A 22,521-nucleotide genomic window follows, 5' to 3' on the forward strand; every position below is an offset into this window, starting at 1 on the left:
GCCCAATTAAATAACTGCGCTATTCAAGTTGGTACATCATTTGGAGGTAGATTTTGCATGAAAAGCACAAATCAAAATTCATTTATGATGTTCAATATGGTATTCTCATCTTGAGGTTGGACTCTTTCAGAGACAGTAACCTACAATGAAGTGTCTTATGTTATCTTGTTACTGTGGGAACAGTGATGCGGTACTGTTAGGGGTGGAGATCTGTGACATTTGATAGTACAGCATAAAACTGATGCAATCCATATCTTGCATTTCTTTTCAACCTAAGTGCTATATAATAGCATAGCATCATTGTTGTAGTAGTTATCTTGATCATGTGTATGGAGCAGTAAAATGTGGAAGAGGCAATAAAATAGAAAGTTTGGAGGGACTGGATAGAGAATAAGAGATCTGAAGGGTTCAGACCTTCTGCCACTGATTTATTGTATGTCTTCGGAAAATACTTGTCAAGAAATCAGTCTGTGTCTTAATTCCCCACCTGTAACATGTCCTGTTTTTCATTCTCTATTTTCTTTATTTAGGTGACAAACCATTCAGTACAAAAATGCTTCTCGCTGTGGTTTTAGAGTGCATGGCGCAGTTTTGGATAAGGCTTCAGTAAGACATAATAAATGTACTGCAATTGAGCTGTTCTATTAGAAGCAAAGTATATCAGTATATATAACAATAATAATTATTTTTTACATGGTAGGTGGCATTCATTTCAGGGAGTTGGAATGGTCAATGGGATAAATATACTCTCAAGTAACCATGAACAGAAGATAATAATACATTATGCTTCAAAACCATAAAGAATAACACTATATTCTGAAGAACTTGAGGAAAGCTTTTTTTTTTTTCCAATTAGAAAAATTAGTCTAATGTGAAAATGTCATTTTCCCCACACAACTTGACATCTGTAGACTGTTATAGCTTCACCACCACAACTTCTACTACCTCTTTTGTTTATTAACATGCAAAAGAAGTTTCTAATTTCATGTGCTGCAAGTACAGAGTTTCAAAGTGGAGTTTGTTGTTGGAGTTGGTTGGTCATTGTTCTTTTTACTTAGACGATCACAGAAGTATTTGCTGATTTAGTCTTCCCTCATACATTTTGTGTTTTTAATGAAGTCCCTAGGTATCAGATGTAGAAATGTTTACTGAGAGAAAAATCTATTGCGTAAGAAGAGCTTTATGGAAAGATTACACTATTAATGAATGATAGATTTACTATGTACTCATTTGCATTGTAATGCCTAAGAAGCATAATCACAGACCAAGGTCTCATTTTACTAGATGCTTGACAAACGCCTGACAGACTCTAAGGTAAGGGACAAACTTCTGAGCTCCAATGGTTCAAACTTAGCAACCATAATATCAAAGCAAGATGGAATGGCACAAAGAAAGTCATATGAATTTCAGCCTCTCACTTTTCTTTGCTACTGTTAGTTTACCCTAGGTCTATGCCGGATTTCTGTGTTCTGTGCTGATAATGTAAAGCCTTCATCTCCAGTTTCTGGCAGGAATTCTGAAATGACACTCTTTGAAATAACTCAGTTGCTTTCTGCTATGGCAGCTATGAATGAACTGATGACTGATGGTTAAAAGGATTTCCAGATCCCTACATAAGGGTCTTTTGTTACCTTGAATTCAGAAGGGAACTTACTATCTATGTTAATTATTTATTTATTTATTTATTTATTTTTAAAATAGGCTGCTTGTTAGTTTTCATGGAGTGTTCCACAAGTAGCAGATCATTGACCAAGCCCAGACTTTTAATCTCTTGAGCATAGTCTGAGCCTTTTGTTTTTCAGAATTCACCTTGTGAAATTTGCCTTTTAAAAATTCATAAGATTTTCTGACAGTCGGTGTAAAAATGTGCAGCTGTGCTGCCTCATTTTAAGTGGTTGTCCCACCTACTTAATTATTATGGCTGTTTCTCTCAATGGCAGCCCCCCCAAAAGGCTTAGAGAAAGTCCAGTTCAGCCTTTTTAGTATTGAAGGTTATAGATTTCTGATTTAACATCCATAAATAAATGCCACCACCAAAACAAGATATACTGAGAAGGACAGTGTGGTGATGCAGAAGTACGATATGCAAAAGTGATTTTCGTAAAGAAAAGTTCTCATATTTGGGGGATGGGATCAGTCTATTACTGAAAGTCTGCTGCTGCTTAGCATACCTACAAACTAACCTTTGTGTTGTGCTTAGATCCCTACTTCCAAATTTTATACAGTAACTTATCTGTTGTAAGAGGAGGAATAGGCACCATGGAGTTTTATATATGATCTCTCCAATGAATTACTTCATGAAATGTACAACATGATATATTCTCCTGTTACAATTATCATTTGTCACCTGTGATTGGAGAATTTCATCCTTCATGAAGTACTGGCAGAATTATATCTCCTCTGAAGTCTGTAAGAGAAATAAGTTTACACAAGTGGTGTCAGCACTCCCGCATGGGCCCAAATTCTTTTCTGCCTTGTTCTGTCCCACATCACCACAGTGGATCTTCATCTTATCTAATTTCAGCCATCTTAATGTTAGAAATTTAGACTAAGACATCTCAGCTTCAGTACACTTATTGCAGACACCTATGATAGCATCATAGCATCATAGAATCACAGAATCATAGAATGGCTTGGGTTGGAAGGGACCTTAAAGTTCCACCCCCCTGGCCATGGGCAGGGACACCTCCCACCAGACCAGGTTGAACAAAGCCCCATCCAACCTGGCCTTGAACACCTCCAGGGATGGAGCATCCACAGCTTCTCTGGGCAACCTGTTCCAGGGCTTCACCACCCTCTGAGTAAAGAATTTCTTTATTATATCTAATCTAAATCTACCCTCTTTTAGTTTAAAGCCATTATGCCTTGTCCCATTACTACACCCCCTGACAAAGAGTCCCTCTCTAGCTTTCACGCAGACCCCTTTTAGGTACTGGACGGCCACTATAAGGACTCCCTGGAGCCTTCTCTTTTCCAAGCCGAACAACCCCAACTCCCTCAGCCTGTCTTCATAGCAGAGGTGCTCCAGCCCTCTGATCATCTTTGTGGCCCTTCTCTGGACTTGTTTTAATATGTCTATGTCCTTCTTCTGTTGGGGGCCCAAGAGCTGAATGCAGTACTCCAGGTGGGGTCTCATGAGAACGGAATAAAACACCCTCAATATGCTGACCATGCTGCTTTTGATGCAGTCTAGGATACGGTTGGCTTTCTGGGCTGCAAGTGCACATTGCTGTCTCGTGTTGAGTTTCTCAACAGCCAACACCCCTAAGTCCTTCTCCTCAGGGCTGCTCTCAATAATGTGTGTGATATGTGCTGTCTTTTGGACTACCTTATTTTCAACATCTATGTTTTTCAATGAATGAAATGCGTCCCCACTCTCTATATCCCCACTATATATATATATATATTTCAAAACAATTATAGTTATGTTTTATACTTTCTCTGTATGCATATTTACAGAAATCTGAAATGTGAGGGAAATCAGGTGAAATGTAACCCTTGCTTACTCAGATGGAATTTATTAAATGATATCCTGTAATCAGGCAGCAACACAGTTCATAGATACTGTTATAAATTGTTTTAAAATTGGAAATATCAAATGGTTATGTTTTGCTTAGTGGCCATATTATGGTCCTGTGATAAGGAACTTTGGGCAATTCTACTGCACTGAAAGAAAGATGTACTGCTTGGAGAGACAGGTGTCTGTCTTGTATGTGTTTGTGTGCAATATGTGTTGAACACCTTGCTTGCTTGGTGTTGCTTTAACAGGAAACCTCACCATACATTCTTCTTTTTCTCCTTTATTGACCAGAGGTGAATTTCCAATACGGGTCAAGGGATACATTTTTCCTATTGAGCTCCCAAGCTCTGTGTGTGGACAATGCAATCTACTTGGCACTGCAGTAATTGCAACTGAAAATAAATTAGAGTGACTTCCATGGATTCAGAGGAACATTTTCATGTGGAGATGCCTACACTACAAGGAGACAAGCTCTGGCTTAGTCTCAAAGTATCCCTTCTTCAATAACTGAGCTGATGTATTTGGTGGTGAATGATTTCTGGTGTTTAATCCATCTCCACAAGTAAGAGTTAGGGCCAACAGTAGTGTGTTGCAGAGCAGTTGCTGTCTCTCCCTCTCCAAAGAGTTGTGGAGCTTAGGTGGCAGAGATCTTAGCATAACATAAAGAAACTGATTTTTGTAACAGGCTCGGGTTGAGCCTTAAGTGTCAGAGAAGACATGCTGAATGCTTGTGCAGGACATTTCAGTGGGGCTCAGGAAATGCCATATTTATGAATGTATAGAGCTTTGCCTATCCTCTTGTTATGATCCTCTTGTTATGGTTTAAAGCCAAAGACATCTGTCCATCCTGTCACCTGGAGATGCTGTTATCATTACAGAACTGTCATCATTGGTAAAATGCAAAAACATTTTGAGATAAAGTAGAATGTAGTTCATTTACCCACTTGAATAATAACATAAGCATCACAATCATTCCTTCAGAACATGATAAAAGTTAAAAAAGGCTTGGAAAAAGGGAGAATGAAAACAGACTAGTGACTATTTTATATTTGAATCTAAGCCTCTCTAAGTACTTAAAAAGATCAGGCTGATGCCAGTCTTTGTGAACAGTTTGTTTCACCAAACTTATGTGTAACCAAAACCAAGATGCATACAGTTCAGGTGCAAAATCTATCTCCTCTTTAGATTTCAAGCACAATTTTAGAGATGATTATTTGGCCCGGCCAAACATGAACCACCAGTCATTTTTTGATTTTCTAATGTCACAACAGCGCCAGAGGAAGATTGGCCCCTGACAGCGCTGCTGTGCTAATTTTCCTGTGCTGAGCACTCACCTCATTTTTCTTTCAGGTAATAGACGTAATGCCTTTCGAGCTTTTGCAAATCCATAGCACTTCATTACCAGAGCAGGCCTTTGTTGATTAATTTGTTGCAGCAACGAGGTGCTGCCTGAAAAAGGGCTTCTGAGGAACAAAACAGCCCAAGCGAATTGTGCTTTGCTATGGAAGTTTTCTTTTGTCTTTACAGTGTTCTATGTGTACAGCTGATCTGGCAGGACATTAAGGGAAGTCCAGTGACAGAAATGAAAAATAACAAAAGACTTTTCAAGAGTACCAGACTTACAGATAAATAAGGGACTGCACCTAGAATGCTTTTGGACTTGTGTTTTTATGGACATAATCAGAATGTTAGCACCTGCAATTTCAGTGCACTGAGCTAGGAGAATGATGGTTTTGCATAACAGTGCTTTTACAGTCTCTCCAAACATCATTGCTTTATCTGCAGATACTATATTTGAGATTCTCATACCCAAAGTTATGTAAATTCTGAGGCATTTCTCACACGAACACTTCGTAAGACACTGAGATTGATGATTAGTCAGATCAGGACACAGCAGTTATAGTCCAGAAAGTCTAAAGAAAAGGAAAACGGAGGTAGTTCCTAGGCATTCTGTGCAAACTGATTGTGTTAGGTTCCTCTGTTGAAGTAGGCGGCAACGTGGAACAACAAACATTTTGGCTGCTAAAGAGACTACTAGTACTTCTGTACTTAAAGCGAAACATAGTCTGTTTCTCTGGGATGAAGAAATTTCAGGTGTTTCATACAGTCAGTCTGGCAGCAGCAAGAAATTAAAGCAAAGACCTATCTATTTAATAAAGAGGGAGTTTATGTTATATTTCAATAGAGTTGTTAAACAAATTGCACTGACCTTACACAAGAGCAGTCCTTGAAGGGCAGACTTTGTTCTCCACCCTCCCTGTGCTAACCTCTTGAAACAGTCATTAAATATTCATTCCAACAGTTACTCTGCTTCCAGTTTGGACTGTTTTGCCTTTTTGCTGGTGAGAATCTCTAGTGGTAGGAGTAAACTTTTTGTTGTTTTTGTGTCTTGTGCTTCCACTGAATAGTAATGAATGCAGAGTACACTGAGTGGCAGGCTAAAATTTATTCTGGACCATAGGTTCCTGAGCCTTCATTTATTCTTTGCTGTAATCATGTCCTGCAGTCTTTTTCACGCTGCGGCTTCATTTGTGTGCCATGTGCCATCAGTGTGGCACAGAAGCTGTGATTCAAAAGACCCCTGTCACTACCAAGAAAAATGATAAGCAGAGAATAAATAGAAAAATGTGTTGCAGATTTACAATATAGAATTTCCATGTGTGGCTGCATGCGTTGGTTTCCACTGGGTCTGGAAGGGGAACTTCCAATACGGGGTGAGAAAAATCTGGAGTAAACTAGAAGAAAATGAAAATAAAATGAAAACCTCTTATGAGGTTCTAAGTCAGATTTTAAACTCAAGATATCTGTATATATAACTTAATATTTAAATGCTTTCCCTGGCCAAACTTTGATGATTTTTTTTTAATTACTGTTGATGGATCATCTGGCAAACTGGACCAAAGCTCTCATCTGTACATCACCTTGCATATTTACTAATTATGACCTTTGTCAGATAGTCAGCACAAATTTTCTCCCTGTGATGATGGTAAATGGACTTGGGAAAGTATTTTACATTATAAAAGAAAAGCATTCAATATTCATTATATCACTCCTCAGGACATTTATTCTGAGAAACAGAGTCTGTGCTGAGACACAATCACAGACTGTTCTCCAGAAGCAGACTGAGCAATAGTGGCTTTGTCTCAATTTTATGCTTATAGAACAAAAGAATGATGGAAATGAGTCACATCTCCATAAGAGAGAGTCCAGATTTTGTGTTTTTAAAGCCAGTACCTATCTCTGTTGATAGCTTCTGCAAATGGTAAAATCAGGCAGGCAGGCATGCTCTGTGCTCATGACAAAGACCTGCAGGAGATGACCCCAAACCTGAAACAGTGAGGTGGTTTTATATTTCCGAAGAAAAAGGAGGTGTTGTAGCTTCTTTTGGACACTGGTGGAAGTCAAAGAAGGCTAGTGCTTCAGTGTGTGTAAGAGTGAGTGTGAAAGCAGAGGTGTCATTGTACTTCTGATGATGTTTTTGTCAAGGAAGGGTTCTGGGGAAATCTCAAATACTTTCAGGTGACATCTCCAATATATATAATGAAAGTGTGAACATCATAAACATGCCTTATAATAGGGGTAGTCTTGAGCTTTATTTTTAATACTGTATGCTTCTGAACTCTTTCACAATGTGGGTTGCATCTCAATACCAATCACGACCCCCTCCCATCCATGGACACACAGGCTGCTTCCTTTCCTCCCAGAGATCAAATAGTATCTGTAAGGCAAGCTCAGCAGTTCTTAGTATGGAAAAGAACTCTATAATAAATAAGTAATAAATTAATATTTAATTTAATCTTCTTTTAATGAAAGTTAGCACCTGAAAGAAGGTGGGGAGACAGACCTATGTGACCAGTTAACTCTCTGCAGAATAGCAGTGACCATTTTGCAGAGGCTGACGTCAAAAGGAGAAGCTTGTATTATTAAAAAAAAAAAAAAAAAGACCTCCTGCCTCTCTTAACTGATCTACATGGTCAGTGCAGGACTAACACTGCTTCGAATGTAATTATGTGGCCTGAAAGCCTTGTGCGATAGTGCATACTGCAGTCCTGTGGTCCACTGGCCAAAGGTGCAACTCTTAAATGACTATTTGACTTCAGTCTTTTTTAGTACTAGAGTGTAGCTTTTGTTAAATATGGGTCAGGAGGTCATTATGTGAATGACTGCCTGTTGGGACTTGCATTTTCTGTGGGCAGAATCTTTTTTTTGTTACGGTCTGTTTCTGTCTATTTGTGTTTCTGTAACATAAAGGCAGTTATGGTAAGGTAAGGGCAGCTGCAAACTGTTCAGCTTTTTGTGACTGCCCTCTGGTTTCTGAAAAGTTGCTGGAACAAAAGTCAGCTATGTAAAGGTTGTATGCTCCTTGGTTATTATTATCCAGTTTTGCTCAGGATCTTCAGTGGATGGAAACAGTATGTAGATTTTTGGTAGTGGTTCAGGTGGTACGAATGGCTCAATTAATTTAGGGTCTTCCTTTCTGCTGGTTTGACTTGCTCTGTGCATAGAGAGGGGGTTCAGTTCACTTATAATGGCTATACTTTTGAATAGGTATATATCTAAGTGACTGAAAGAGCTATCACCTTTTCACATTCAGCCCAGCTCAGCCCATGTATTAATATTCCTTGCATTTTCTTCTGCATCTCCTCAGAGAGCAGATTAAAATTAAAATTCTGCCAAGGTTAGGTAGCAGAAAGGATTAGTGAGCTAGGTCTTCACCTCTGGAGAGAAAGGTGACATGCAAATGATTGGACCGGACACATCCTTATTCTGGCAACTATTTATTAGATTAAAAAAATCTCCATGTGACTGACAGTTTGTGCTGAAGAGATATCCAGGACCAAAACAGCAAAAAGGCTGAAGGTCAGGATTGAAGTACAGTACATTGAGAGGGTTATACAGACTTTGCCTGTTTATCTCAAGCTATTAGCATTTCATTTTCAAGATCAGCTCTTTACTGAAAAAAAAACTTTAAAAAATTATGGTGCCCAATCCTCCCCCACAAACATTCTTTCAAAAGCTCTGAACCAGATGAAAAAAGAGAAAAATAAAATTGACCAATGAAATAAACCCCTGTGTTTCATAACTGCTTTGTAATTTAAAGGCCAAAAGTAATATCTCATTTTTGAGGAAAAACTTCAATGGGATTTTCTCTTGGATGAGCAGAGAACTGTTTGAGCAACAAAAAAAGAGCACTGCACTACTCAATTTCATGCCTGTGTCAGGTTTAGGAATTGAACATTTGGCCTAAATTGTGAGGATAAAGATAACTATTGTAAGTATAGAAAAGGGGACCAGTAAATGTAATTGAAGGAATGGAATGTCCTTGCCTGCATAATTCACCTTGCAAATCTTTTATATAAATGGTAATAAAATGAGCTTTCTGAACTTTCCTTTGCTTTTTGTTACCATATTGTTAATGTATGGTAAAACTGGGACAAACACACACACTATACATAGAATGTGTAGGTATATAAATATACAGAAATTATACACAAACCAACATTGCCCTTAAATATAGAATCTCCACTGTTTGATTGTTATTAGCAGGAAAACCCCACCAACAGTGCAGTCATCTGTGCTTCTGAAAAATGTAAATGTCAATTTTTTGTCTTTAAAAATTATTAAACCTAGTAAAAGATAGCAATTTCCAGTGTTTGCTTGGTTGGTAAGATGCACGAGAGTGAGCATTACTCCTGAGAGCTGCCATTGGTTAGCTGGAGGGAAAATGGATATCAATTATACATAATCTAAGAAGCCTCTGCATAATAATCAGGCCCAGTAGGGGCTTTGGGGCAGCTTCGTTATTCTCTTGTAAACACAAGAGCCCAGATAGACATGTCAGTCAGGAGTAGCGGCTGCAATTCTTCCTTTATAACACCTTCACATTCTATTGCTTCAATATGCAAACAAGGCTGTTTAGCTGAAGGTTGAGGCTGTGCTAATGAGCTCCCTGCACTAACCCTGATGTAAAAAGATTCTCTTTCACAGCTGCTCAGAGACTAGCTCCTCTGGGCATGCTCAGGTATTGGAAAATAATTCCTTTTAAACAGAGAAATGCCAATCAGGATTTCTTGCATACTCTCCTCTTTTCTCAGCGTGCTAATGCAATTACCTCATAACTTGTGAACTTTTTACGGTGGCAGAAAAATGTTTTGTCTTTGAATTATGTATTTTTTGTCACCAAAAAGAAAAGAAGACTTGGAAAATTCAGCAGATGTAAAAAATCATACCCTTCCTTAATTCCTGGAGGACCGTAACTCAAGGCTAATTTTCACTTTTCTTTCTTAAAGGTGGACAGTCCTTTCATCCTTCCCATCCATACATTTCTCCTGATAGCATGATTTCCATTTTCTTTTAGCTGGTCAGTGTTGTAAGTGACAGAGGAGCCTCCTAGTGCAGTGTTGCCAACTTCATTCCTGCTTGACACCGAAGAGGCTAACTTCTGTTGGTTGAGGACCTTGACTCTGTCCTAGAGCTAGGTTTCAGGGCATTGCTGAACTTAACCAGCTGCATAATTGCCTTGGTAAAAACACAGACCCCATGATAATCCTTTACGGATGAGCCGACATTTACAACTCACGATGTGAAACGTGACGATCTCTCCAATATCCAATTATTCTTATGAATAAAGTAGTTTTCTGCCTGGAACAGTCAGAAATCCCCGCTGGGTTAATTTGGTGTCTGATAGAAATCATTTGGGTTTTCTGTTTAAAATAGGGCAGCGTATGATTCCTTACACCATGAGATGCTCCCTGTCTTCATTCATTCATTCACTCTTCCCCAGGACTGTGCCTTCTAGCAACATGGCACAGGAGAGCAGACCTATAGACAGCCACATAAATATCTGTCAAGTGCAAGTTACAACTATCTCAAACTGTAATACATTCCTATGAAGAGAGACAGCACATTTTAAACTATTTAGCAGTCAAGTATTGTGATCTACTCTTTTTCACTTTGTTATCTGTTGGATTTCTAATGGCTGTCTCCATGCGTGACAATCCACATTACTGAGTCAGTGGGAAAGTCTTAGCTTTGTAATATTTCAGCACTTAAATTATTTATTATGTTAGCATTATGGCATATTAAAACCCTGACTAGACAGGTAGAGCTAACTTCCTTCTGCCTTGCTGAAGCTCATTAAATGGCCATCATAACTGGACAGACTTAATTGTGTTACATCCAAATAATTCTGTCATTTGGATTCAAATCCAAGAAAGAGGCCTACTCAGAAATACCACTTATGTGACTGTGACTGGCAAAAGATTAAATGATTAAAGTGTCCTGAAAACATTTTACTTATGGCATGTTGGTAAAAATTTACAAGTAAAATTAAGAAACTGAAATAAGATGTGACTTTCCTTATTTCAGATTGTTTTTAAATTATACCATCCCACTGTAATACTAGTATCCCCAGCTTGCAGAAAGTTCATTTATTCATCTTTTAAAAATAATAGTTGCTAGTGGTTACATTTATTTGTGGTTTGGAATTCAAAGTTTTCAGCTCAGAGAATAAGTGACTGAAAAAAAAATCTGCTTTCCATTCAGGTCAGCTTTCCATATGTCAATTTGCAGTTCTTCACTTTGCATGGTCCGAGTGCTTCTAAACCCAGTTATTATGCAATAATTCTGTTGCCTTATAGCTGTCAGAAAGGAAGAATGCTGAGGTAATTAAAACATCTTTCTGGGACTGAGAGGACCCCCTCTTCTTCTGAAAAGTGTCTGTGTCCCTTTGGACAAATCACTTGACATAAAGGCTTTACAAAACACTTACAGGAATTCGGATGCTTCAGACAAACAAACAAAACCAGACCACCAAAACAAAACAAGCAGCAACAAAACAACAAAAAAACCCAAAGGCATTATGTCTCAAAGCTGGATTACAGGTGTAATATAACGTGTACAGTGCTCAGCTACCCATATGAATGTCCAGCCCAAAGCAGGGGCCAACTCCAGTGTATGTGGAGAGTTGTGACAGTGATGGACATCTAAGAAAAGATTTCAGAAGTTGGCTGGTAGGGTAAAAGCCTTCTTATCAAGCTAGGAGTAAAGCTCTGAAGGGCTAAACTAAAAGGGGAGAAGAGCTTAAACAGGTAAGGAGCAGAATGAATCAAATGGTTGATCTAGAAAAAAATAAATTTGATTCACTTGGGATCACCCCTGCAAACAGGTATTGTAAGAGGCTCAGGTATGTATGTATTACTCCTAGTAGCTGTGTCTTTGTCTGCCAGTTAAATTTGTATTTCTCTTCACATTCTGCATTTCCATGTGTATCTGTACCTTTTTTGGCGTCTTTTGCAAATCTCTACTGCTATTTGCATAAGTGGTCTTCTTGTGGTAAGTCAGACTTGAAAAGGTAGAGGGATACCCACATTAAGCCTACTAGAATAACCTGTGCTGAAAGGCTATTCCTTACAGTGGTGAATCCTACCTGAGGGATCCAGGTTGTACTTGAGCTCTGACTAACTCCTTTAGTGTGTGACATTGTGAGAAGAAAGACCTTAGTACCTAGAGGCTTGCATGGGGATGGATGTATACTGAGAATGGCTTTGAAAGTGCCAGACAACCTTGAGAGGTCTTAGATGGCCAAGAAGGGCAGCCCAGGCAGTATATAAGGACTTGGTCGTCAGCCCTATGGTACCTGTAGTCCCCACCTGAAATGAACTACAGTTTTGCTTCCTTTGCACTGTATTTTGCTTTGTCTATCTATACTTCAGTCAATTAGGACAAAAGTATGCCCATGTCTTAAAAATGTTTCCAGGGTAAAAATTCCATTCTATTCATAGAATCACAGAATCATTAAGGTTGGAATATCCAGATATTCCATAATATTCCAAATTAAAATTCCATAAAATTCCAAAATAAAAGATATCCAAGATCATCTGGTCCAACCATCCCCCTACCATGAATATTACCCACTAAACTGTGTTCCTAAGGGCCATATCCAACCTTTCCTTAAACACCCCCAGGGATGGTGACGCCACCACTTCCCTGGGCAACCCATTCCAACGTGTAACCACTCTTTCTGAGAAGGAATTTCTCCTGATTTCCAACCTGAACCTCCCCTGGCGCAACTTGAGGCCATTGCCTCTAGTCCTGTCACTAGTTATCTGAGAGAAGAGGCTGAACCCCAGCTCCCCACACCTTCCTTTCAGATAGTTACAGAGAGCAATAAGGTCTCCCCTGAGCCTCCTCTTCTCCAGACTAAACACCTCCAGTTCCCTCAGCCGCTCCTCACAGGACTTGTGTTCCAGACCCTTCACCAGCTTCATAGACTTTCTCTGGACACGCTCCAGGGCCTCGATGTCCTTCTTGTAGTGAGGGGCCCAAAACTGAACACAGTACTTGAGGTGCAGCCTCACCAGAGCAGAATACAATGGGATGATCACCCCCTTGGTCCTGCTGGCCACACTGTTCCTGATACAAGCCAGGATGCTGCTGGCCTTCCTGACCACATGGGCACACTGCTGGGTCATGTTCAGGTGGACATCGACAAACACCCCCAGGTCCTTTTCCTCTGCACAGATTTCCAGTCAATCTGCTCCAAGCCTGTAGTGTTGCATAGGGTTGTTGTGGCCAAAGTGCAGGCCCCAGAACTTAGCCATGTTGAACCTTATCCCATTGGCCTCTGCCCATCGATCCAACATGTCCAGGTCCTTCTGCAGGGCCTTTCTACCCTCCAGCAGGTCGACACTTTCCCCCAACTTGGTGTCATCTGCAAACTTACTGATGGTGCACTCAGTTCCCTCATCCAAATCATCAGTAAGGATATTAAAGAGGATGGGCCCCAACACTGACCCCTGGGGAACACCATTGGTGACCGGTGAGCAGCTGGATTTCACTCCATTCACCACAAGTCTCTGGGCCTGGTTGCCCAGAGACTTAGTTTTTAACCCAGCTAAGAATGTACCTGTCCAACCCATAGGCTTCCAACTTCTCCAGGAGAGTACTGTGGGGGGCCATGTCAAAGGCCTTGCTAAAGTCTAGGTAGACTATGTCAACAGCCTTTCCCTCATCCACCAGGTGGGTCACTTGGTCGTAGAAGAAGTTGAGGTTGGTAAGGCAGGACTTGCCTTTCATGAGCCCACGCTGGCTGGGCCTGATCCCCTTGTTGTCTTGCACATGCTGTGTGATTGCAACTCAAGCTGATTTGTTCCATAACCTTCCCTGGCAGTGAGGTCAAGCTGATAGGCCTGTAGTTCCCCGGGTCCTCTTTGTGACCCTTCTTATAGATGAGTGTCACATTAGTAAGTCTCCAGTCATCTGGCACCTCTCCGGTTGACCATGACCATTGATAGATGATGGAAAGTGACTCAGCTGTCATGTTCTTCCTCTCCCTCAGCACCCTTGGGTGGAACCCATCTGGTACCGTGGACTTGTGACAGTCCAGGTGGAGTAGCAGGTCCTTAACTGTTCATTTTTTCATTTTTCGTTCATTCATTTTCTACCAGCCATCTAACAGATTAGGACTTTTATACACACTCAGTGATATCTAATAGAGGTGAGATTAATCTCACGTAAGTATGAAAAAAAGCTGTGAAATCCTTTCACTATGTTCATATACAATTTGATATTGACATTTTGGTTCTTACAAGAGGTGAGAACAGGGTTGTGACACCAAAACAGAAAAAAATACCTTAAAATAGTAAGTGAACTGTAATGTTTGATTGGAGGAACTGTGCAGTGATATTATATTTATTTTTGACATTGTAAAGAAAAAAGATTGAGTTATGCAAAGGAAAGGTACAATTATAATACCATACTTTTCACCAAGTCTCACTAAAATACCAATACTTATCACTTCATTCCATTTAAAAATAACTTGCATAGCAATTCAAGGTGGTGATGTTCAAACACTGGATTTTTAAAGACCTCAAAACCAGACTTTTTTATCAGCTCACAGAATAATTTCCTAATTTTCTAGGATTTTGCAGAAGTTTTGAAAGTTCTCATCATGCAAGTTGCTTGTTTGCAAGACTAAATGTAAAAAATAAAGGACAATAGGATACATTTAATTACTCTTGGGGTGCCTTTTCCTTCTTTCTAATCACAAATAAAAACCTTTCTATATGTTCATTCATTTGATTTTATGCATGCAGCTGTCAACACATCATAAGAAATGATAACTAGCTTGATACTGATTTTTGATGCTTAACACATCGTTGTATGCACAAAACAATAAAAAATGCTTGTACACAAATATTACTATAGAAAATATCCTACTTCTCTGAAACTGGACTATTGGAGGCAAGAAATTCAAGCTAGGTAGACTTGTAGCCTGCTAGGAAGTGGCAATGTCTGTTGTAGATTCTGGGCTGTGAAGTAAACAGTAAATTTGATACAACTTTGATTTAGAGGGTACAGATTTTCACAATTCATGGCTACTAGGTCATGAACTGATCTAGGAAGTGAATATGTATGAAATAAGGGTTTTTCTCTCTTCCCTTGAATATGCCTGAAATAGTTCCTGTTCAGCTCTGCTTGAGAACCACAAAAAGATTGTCCACCCTAGCTTCAGAAATAGCATGGACTTGTGTTATGCAATTAAAAACAAACTATTTTGAAAGTGAAATCATCAAATTTCCCTAGGAAAATCAGAAGCCCCACAGTAAGGCAGCAGCAAGTGAAACAGAGTAGTGAAATGGGCTTTGTGGCAAATACAACGGCTGTTTGCAGTTGGAGCTGGGATGGACATATTAGTGAGATTTACCTGTTTCAATGATGGGAGGCAGACAGTGCCATGCTTTAGCCTCTTTGATTCTATTGAGTCTAATACTGGCTTTGCCATATTACATACTTTAAGATTACTTATTTATTAATCTTGTTTTCCTTTCATTGAGGGGAAAACAATTTTGTTCCTAGTTAGTTTCATTAAATATTTTTCAGTGTATACATGTTTTCAAATTAAACACTGATTTCATAAAATCATCCCAGGTACAGCTTTAGCTTCAGGTCATTAATTCTATTTTTAAATGCATTAATACATATGAAAGAACTTTGTTCTTTGTCTACCAAAGTGCCTGAAGTAAACCTTTTCCCTCTTCTCCTGCTAAATTACTAATTAGTTTGGTGTACTCAGAGATGAGAGCCTTTGAGATTGGTAAAACTTGTGTTTTCAACAAAAGTTTATTAAAATAGTAATTGGTGCTCTTGATGGTAGATTTAAGGAGAAAATGATATATATATTATTGAGTATCAAAGAGTGAAGCAGTTGACTGAAACAGACACACTGTAATCAAAATTGTGCAATAGTCTAAGTTTGCTACGTGAATAGAGATGCTTCACCCCCCACAAAACAAACAAACAAACAAACATTACGTATCTTCTCACAGGGAAGAATTTTTGACACACGCTGTTTCAAAGCCTGCTGGAAAGTCGTAGGTTTGAGCTGGACATGTTGTACCTGTTGGTGCCAAACCTGTGACACATGAAGCTGTGTAGGAAAGCTTCTATTGCATTAGCTCCTTCTTTGCAAAAAGAAGAGAAACGGGAAACCTTAGGAACTTAGGTAGCTGTCCTGGGAGTGCTTGAGTTCAGTCTGTCTTTCCTGGGGTAGATATGTTGAAGAATTAAAGCAATGATTCACAATGCACGTATTAAAAGCAGAAATGCCAATTAATATTTTTGACAAGGGGAAGATGGAAAAAATTACAGATAAATCTTTCCACCACTCTTATATTCCCCTTTGAAAACAATGTGGAGATTGAGTTGATAACCATGGTATTTGAATGTATAATGACTTTAAGAGGATAGAATCATAGAATCATAAAATCATTAAGGTTGGAAAAGACCTCGAAAATCATCTGGTCCAACCATCCCCCTACCACCAATATCACCCAATAAACCATGTCTCTAAGTACCACATCCAACCTTTCCTTAAACACACGCAGAGACAGTGACTTCACCACTTCCCTGGGCAACCCCTTCCAATGCCTAACTAAACTAATAGTTGTAATGTAAAATGCTGGCTGACATATAGAGGCTACTAGATTTTCAACAATGCAGAAAGAGGGACATAACATATTTAGGGATAACATATTCCTTAAAAAAAAAAAGAAAAAAAAGAAAAAAAAAAGATTACCAAATATTTAGTAACACAATAAAGAAAGTGACACCAAAAAAAGTATGTCCTAATCAGCTGAACTTTCAAGTATTAATGTACACAAGATTTTTAAAATTACATGCTTTTGTTTGGACTGAAAACAGTAATGAGATATCTCATAACTTTGCAATAGAACTATAACTTATACCTAAAACTGGGAATATCAAAAAGCTATTGCAACACTGCAATAAACAACCAAGTTATTTATGGCGATGAATTTTATGATACGCTTAGCTAAAATTTCTTTTTTCTGAACTATATTTTTCTTAATGGATAATAATTCCCAACAGAGTCAAATCAAAGAAAAGTACTTATATAGCTTTACTTACATAAACTACTGGTTATAAAGATGACTAAATGTTTAGAGATTTTGATGCAGGATCAGAAACACAGAAAGAGCAAATACTTGATATTGTTACTGTCCCCATGTCACATATCAGGAGCTCTGACCAAACAATTAAGTGAATCGTTTAATGCTATATGATGAGTCAGCATATATATAGAAGAAGGGCTGAAAGTGAAAGGAGGAAATTTTTGCTGCATAGAATATCTTAGATCTGCTGTTTTTTTCAGCCTTTACCTGGAAAAAAAACTTTTCCTAGGCTGTCCTTTTAGTTGGTCTGTCTTCTTTAAGTCTTCCTTGTTTAGTTTAGCTTTGTCAATAATTTCCTTAGTAAGCTAGTGGAATTGGGAAGGAGAGATCTTAGAAGCTAAGTAAACTATTTACTTTGTTAGTACAGAATGTATTTCAGATACTGAAACCTTGTCCTTGCATGTAGTCACCATTGTTTCGAACACTCTGAGGAAGGAAACAATAGTTGTGTTAAGAGAGTGTTTTGAGCACATTGTGAACCAGAATTTTCACACGTAGAACAATAATGTACATTTCCCAGCAGCCATATTCACTTTTAGGAAGTCTTTTAGAAAAAAAAAGTTGATTTTGGGCAATAAAATAGGTATGCCTTTGGTACTGATATCTTTTGTGAGTTTTATTTAAATAAGAAAACTGAAGGTCTTTTCTTTACTAGCCCTTTCATACTGGAACATTTAAAAATGGGGACATGATGAGTTACACAACCTCTCTCGCTTTTATTATTCTAAGATTATTTTATTATTGCTGATTTGCCTTCAGCACTGGCCCTAACCACTAGGAGACCTTGTGTTAACAACTTCCCAGGCCTCCAGGGGAGGGTCTTGAGAAATCTCTTCATTTTTTACCACTCTTACCTCCCCCTCCTTCCTTGTTTTGCCTGCTTTCAAGCCAGTGACAGGTTGCATCACAAAATGAGATTGTTTTGTAGCCCTCCTGGGGACTAATGTTGGAAAAGAAAAGATGATAAACAGAAGATGGTGTTTTCTCAGGCTATTTCACAATTTTCAATCCACACTGGAGAGATTTTTGATTAACTTTTCAGTGGTTTGACTGCATGCAGAAAGAAAATGATAGGGAAGCAGTGAGATGAGAGTGGGAAGAGAGGTAGACCATGGCCACTTCTTCCCCTGAGCCCCTTCAAAATGAAGGAGTCCCTCCCAGGCACGCATTCCCATCTACATCCTAAAATCCCAGTTTTTCAGTTCAAAGACTTCCCCCAGAAATCTCACTGTTTCTCTGAGGTCCTCCCCAGCAGAATCCATTTTACTGATACTGTAAAATCATATTTATCTACAAGGCTGGAGTCCTTTGAGCTAGGACTAAGTTACAGTATCAGTTATCTCTGAAACTGTTGTCCCAGTTTGCAAGCATTTCCTGAGGTCCCAGAATGGTCTGAGACTAGATCTGATTATCAGAGAGATGATCCAAGACAGGTATATCTTCAATTATCCTCTTGCCCAATGCCATGAACCATCAAGGACTGCCAATCCTATAATTAAGTATATTAAAAAACAAAAAAAGAAATTTTGCTTTTAATCTCTTAGTAATTTCTCTAAGGAGATTACCGGTGTTAGATCATTCTCATTCTAGCTTGATCACTATAACTCTCTACCCTTCATTTTATGTTTCAAAATTATATCCTGTTGAGACCTATCTTTCTACATATGGGGATTTGGATGGTAAGAACAGAGACTCATTTAATTCTGGGTGTCAGTAGGGAAGATATTGGAAAATGAGTAAACTGAGGAACTGAATTAAGACCCACAACTGCACTGTTCACAGTGAGTGACAATAGTGAGGGAGTGGAATAAAGTCCCCCAGACCACCTCACAGATATGGGACACAAAGGTTCTATGATAATATCTTCTTGTCTCTGATGATCCCCCAAATCTGCCACACCCACTAGAATGATGCTTTCCAGCTGCAGGTGGTCAACCTACCTGCCTAAGGAAGGTATTTTGCATGAGCTTTGCAGAGAATGTTGCTTTTACTTAGGCTCTATATAATGAGTTCCTGGAAAGAAGGATGAAGTTTTGTGATTTGGAGGTGAAGGGTAGTCAAGTAAACAAATCATGTAGGAATCAAAATAATCCATGCTGTAAGGTGTCTTTACGATGTATTTCTATGTTTGGCAGTTTTGTTTAATCTCCATGGCTATGGAGATTAGGAAATTTGGAGTGCCACAGTCTAGGTCTGAGTGCTGGGATCTGATTCCCTGTGGGGTGATATTAGTACAGCTGCTCACTGCTTTCTCCCTCATTAAGTAGGGACACCCAGCCAGTGCCTGGGCATGTTCACAGTTTGGCACAGACCAGGCACAGTTCCCAGGGCAGTCTGGAATTAGGAGCTGTAGGGACATGAAGTGTACTGTGCACTCTGAGCTCTCCCTGGGCTGTTTCTTTTACCAGTGTTCATGTCACATTTTTCATTTTACTCACCTGGGTGTTGCCTTCTCATCTTTTGAAGGTAACATGAGGGTCTTTGATCAACTGTGGATTTAGCCCTTAACACTGGCAGGAAGCTCCAGAATCATAGAATGCTTTGGATTGGAAACGACCTTAAAGATCATACAGTTCCACGCACCCCTGCCATGGACAGGGACACCTCCCATTAGACCAGGTTGCTCAAAGCCCCATCCAGCCTGGTCTTGAACACTTCTAGGGATGGGGCATCCATAACTTCTCTGGGCAACCTGTTTCAGTGCCATACTGCCCTCTAAGTAAAGAATTTCCTCATTATATCTAATCTAAACCTACCCCCTTTTAGTTTAAAGCCATTACTCCTCCTATCACTACACTCCCTGACAAAGAGTCCCCCTCCAGCTTTCTTGTAGGCCTTTAGTATAACATGTAGTTGTGTTTTGTTCTCCTTGTAGATCTTCAAGAGCTGCCTTAATTAATAATAAATGCATTAATAACAATAATCTTTTAATAAATATGAATATTAAAATATAAATACTAAAAAATCATTTAATAACAATAATCCTGTAATAAATCTTTTTCACAGGTTCATGGCACAGTCACATGTTAAGCTCACTTCTGCAGCCTTCAAGCAAAACTCATGGTCCTGAGCACCCTGCTCTGGGTGGCTCTGCTTGAGCAGGGTGCTGGACCTGATGGACTCAGAGGTCCCTGCCGGCCTCAGCCATTCTGTGGTTATGTGTTGTAACAGCACAGTTGAGAGCCATGTTTGAAAAGCTTGATTCACACCTGAAATTGGCATTACATGGGGAAGTTTGTTCAGCAGTACTTCAACATTTTTGCATGGAAATGCTTATGGGCTAAAGGCTTTATCTATTTATGGTCTTCAACACCTAAAGCCTGCTGGTCAGTCCCTTAATCATAAATGCTGAGATGTCTTCCCAAAGACCTCCCAATGCAACAGGTTGAATAATTAATTGCTGTAACCCTGGACCTAAATGCCAGGTTGTCTAAACCCAGATGATCTTGAATGAGCCAGCCATACACTTTATCCCAACTGAAAGTTTTCGTTAAAACAGCAGTGCATTCGGAGAACATGACGTTATTTGAGATCGTATTAAAACCAAGTGAAGCAGAAATGTGAGATTAGTCTGCTTGTGGCTGAGCTGATTTAAAAATTAAAATCTATTAATGAATTGTGCTACTTCTGGTATTGTTAAAGTAGATGTAATCGGAAATTTTCATAGCACTGTTTTTTCAGTGATGCAGAATGGATTTAGAGTTTTTGTGTAAAGGACATCAGTTACTTAATAAATCATTTTCACAGGTTCATGTAACACTCACACCTGCAGCTCACTTCTGCAGCCTTCAAGATAATCTGTTTCCTGAAAATAAGGGAACAATGCTGGGAGGGCAAAGGTAACTTTGTTTTCACTGATATTTTTGTTAGGGCCAGACGGTGTCAGGCAGGACTTTTTCCTTCCCCCACTCTCTTTGTATTTCCTATACAAAGGTCAAGTGCAATCACAGACCACAACGAAAAGGCTTAGGAGACTCAAAAGTTTGAGAAGTTATCACTGGAGACTGAGCTACTGAATCCAGATGGAAGAAACCTGTTTTAGGCAAATAGTTGGTCTGCACCAAGAAATTTTTCTCCAAATGCATGACTTTGCTCTGACAACCTCTGCAGCAGAAGCTGCCGCACAGTTTGCAGTGTGCTCAAATGACCCCTGAAACAGAACTGGGAGATGAGTTAACCTCCAGTGTGGTGATGAGGACATTTACATGGGCCTCAGTACTCTGAGAAATACCTCAGAGTATTCTATAGCACTCTGGTGAGGGCATGCACTGTGAAGGACTGTCAGAAGTCTGCCCTCAAGTCCCATAAGCAGAGGCAAGAAGTGTACAGCACGTGCTCCAGGGATTGAACTAGTGGATAAGCAAGTGCAGGTTATCGTGTAACAGATTTGTGAATCTCTTCCTTCATTTCTTTCACCCCACTGCACCCCACCCACCCCCCAATAAGTGCATTTAGGTGTTTTAATTTTGTCTCCTAGGAAACATTTTGTACATATAGAAAATTGTGTTTCCTTTTTTTTTTTTCATTATTATTATTATTTTTTTAATTTGGTTTTGGTATGGAAAATAATTCAAAGTAGTTTCAGTTCAGATATTTTCTTCTGTTTTGTTTTTGTTTCTGTGTGGATTTGGGTGGAAAGAGTAGGTTCAGCAGTCAAATGAAGGATTTAACTGAGCCTTACTCTCAACATATTTTGAAACACTTGAAATACCATGCTTTGTCCTCACTAAAAGGAAAAGCTGTTCCTTCATGGTTAGTTAACAAAGGTTAAGTAAAGCATATTACAATCTGAATTACATAGTGCTGTTGCAGTTTGCTTAAGTGTTAGTTGGTCAAAGAGAACTCTGCATCCTTGATAAAGTTTTAGTTTGACCTGCTAACAAATGTTAATACATCCGTCTTGTTCAATGTATTTTTGTGTGTGAATGTGCATAGAAAAGAAATGGTACATGTCAGATGAAGGTCCTTTCAGCAAGTGTCATTTAAATGAACAGCAATAAATCACAGAGTACACTACACACACCCTGTACAGGACACAATGCTAAGCAAATTAAGACTTTATGTACAGTAATTCTTCAAATATTCTTCTAAATAACTTTAAGCATTTAAGCATATATCTTTTCAAAGCCAGGAAAAAACATTAATTAAAAACTGGTTAAATTCATCAAAATGTTCATAACAAGCAGTAATTTTTTATTTGGGGGAACATTAGCAAATAAACAACAGTCCTATCACTTGCTTAATTTCTATTATAAAATATTGAAGGCAAATCTTAGTATCTTAAATATCCTTCATTGTTTTTTTACAGAAGAGGATACGCAATAAACATTGCATTTATTAGCTTCTTGTGAGTAAATATTTATCTATCACTCCTTGGCTGTATGCTACTATTGCACATTCAGTGCTCCCTGACCCACATGTACTACGTGGTCTGCAAACACTCAGAAGAAAATTCTTCACCACACGGCAAGACAGACACAACAGGTAAGTCCATTGAAACCAGAGGAAGCACAAAGAGACAAGTCAATG

At 39.0% G+C, this 22,521-nt stretch overlaps 1 protein-coding gene; it reads left to right on the forward strand.

The window, feature by feature from the left end:
* The window catches only part of GJD4 (gap junction protein delta 4), a 365,179-nt gene that overhangs the window by 171,733 nt on the left and 170,925 nt on the right, over nt 1-22,521 (forward strand).

The sequence above is a fragment of the Anser anser genome, assembly GCF_964211835.1.
Source record: "Anser anser genome assembly, chromosome: 2".
NCBI lineage: Eukaryota > Metazoa > Chordata > Aves > Anseriformes > Anatidae > Anser > Anser anser.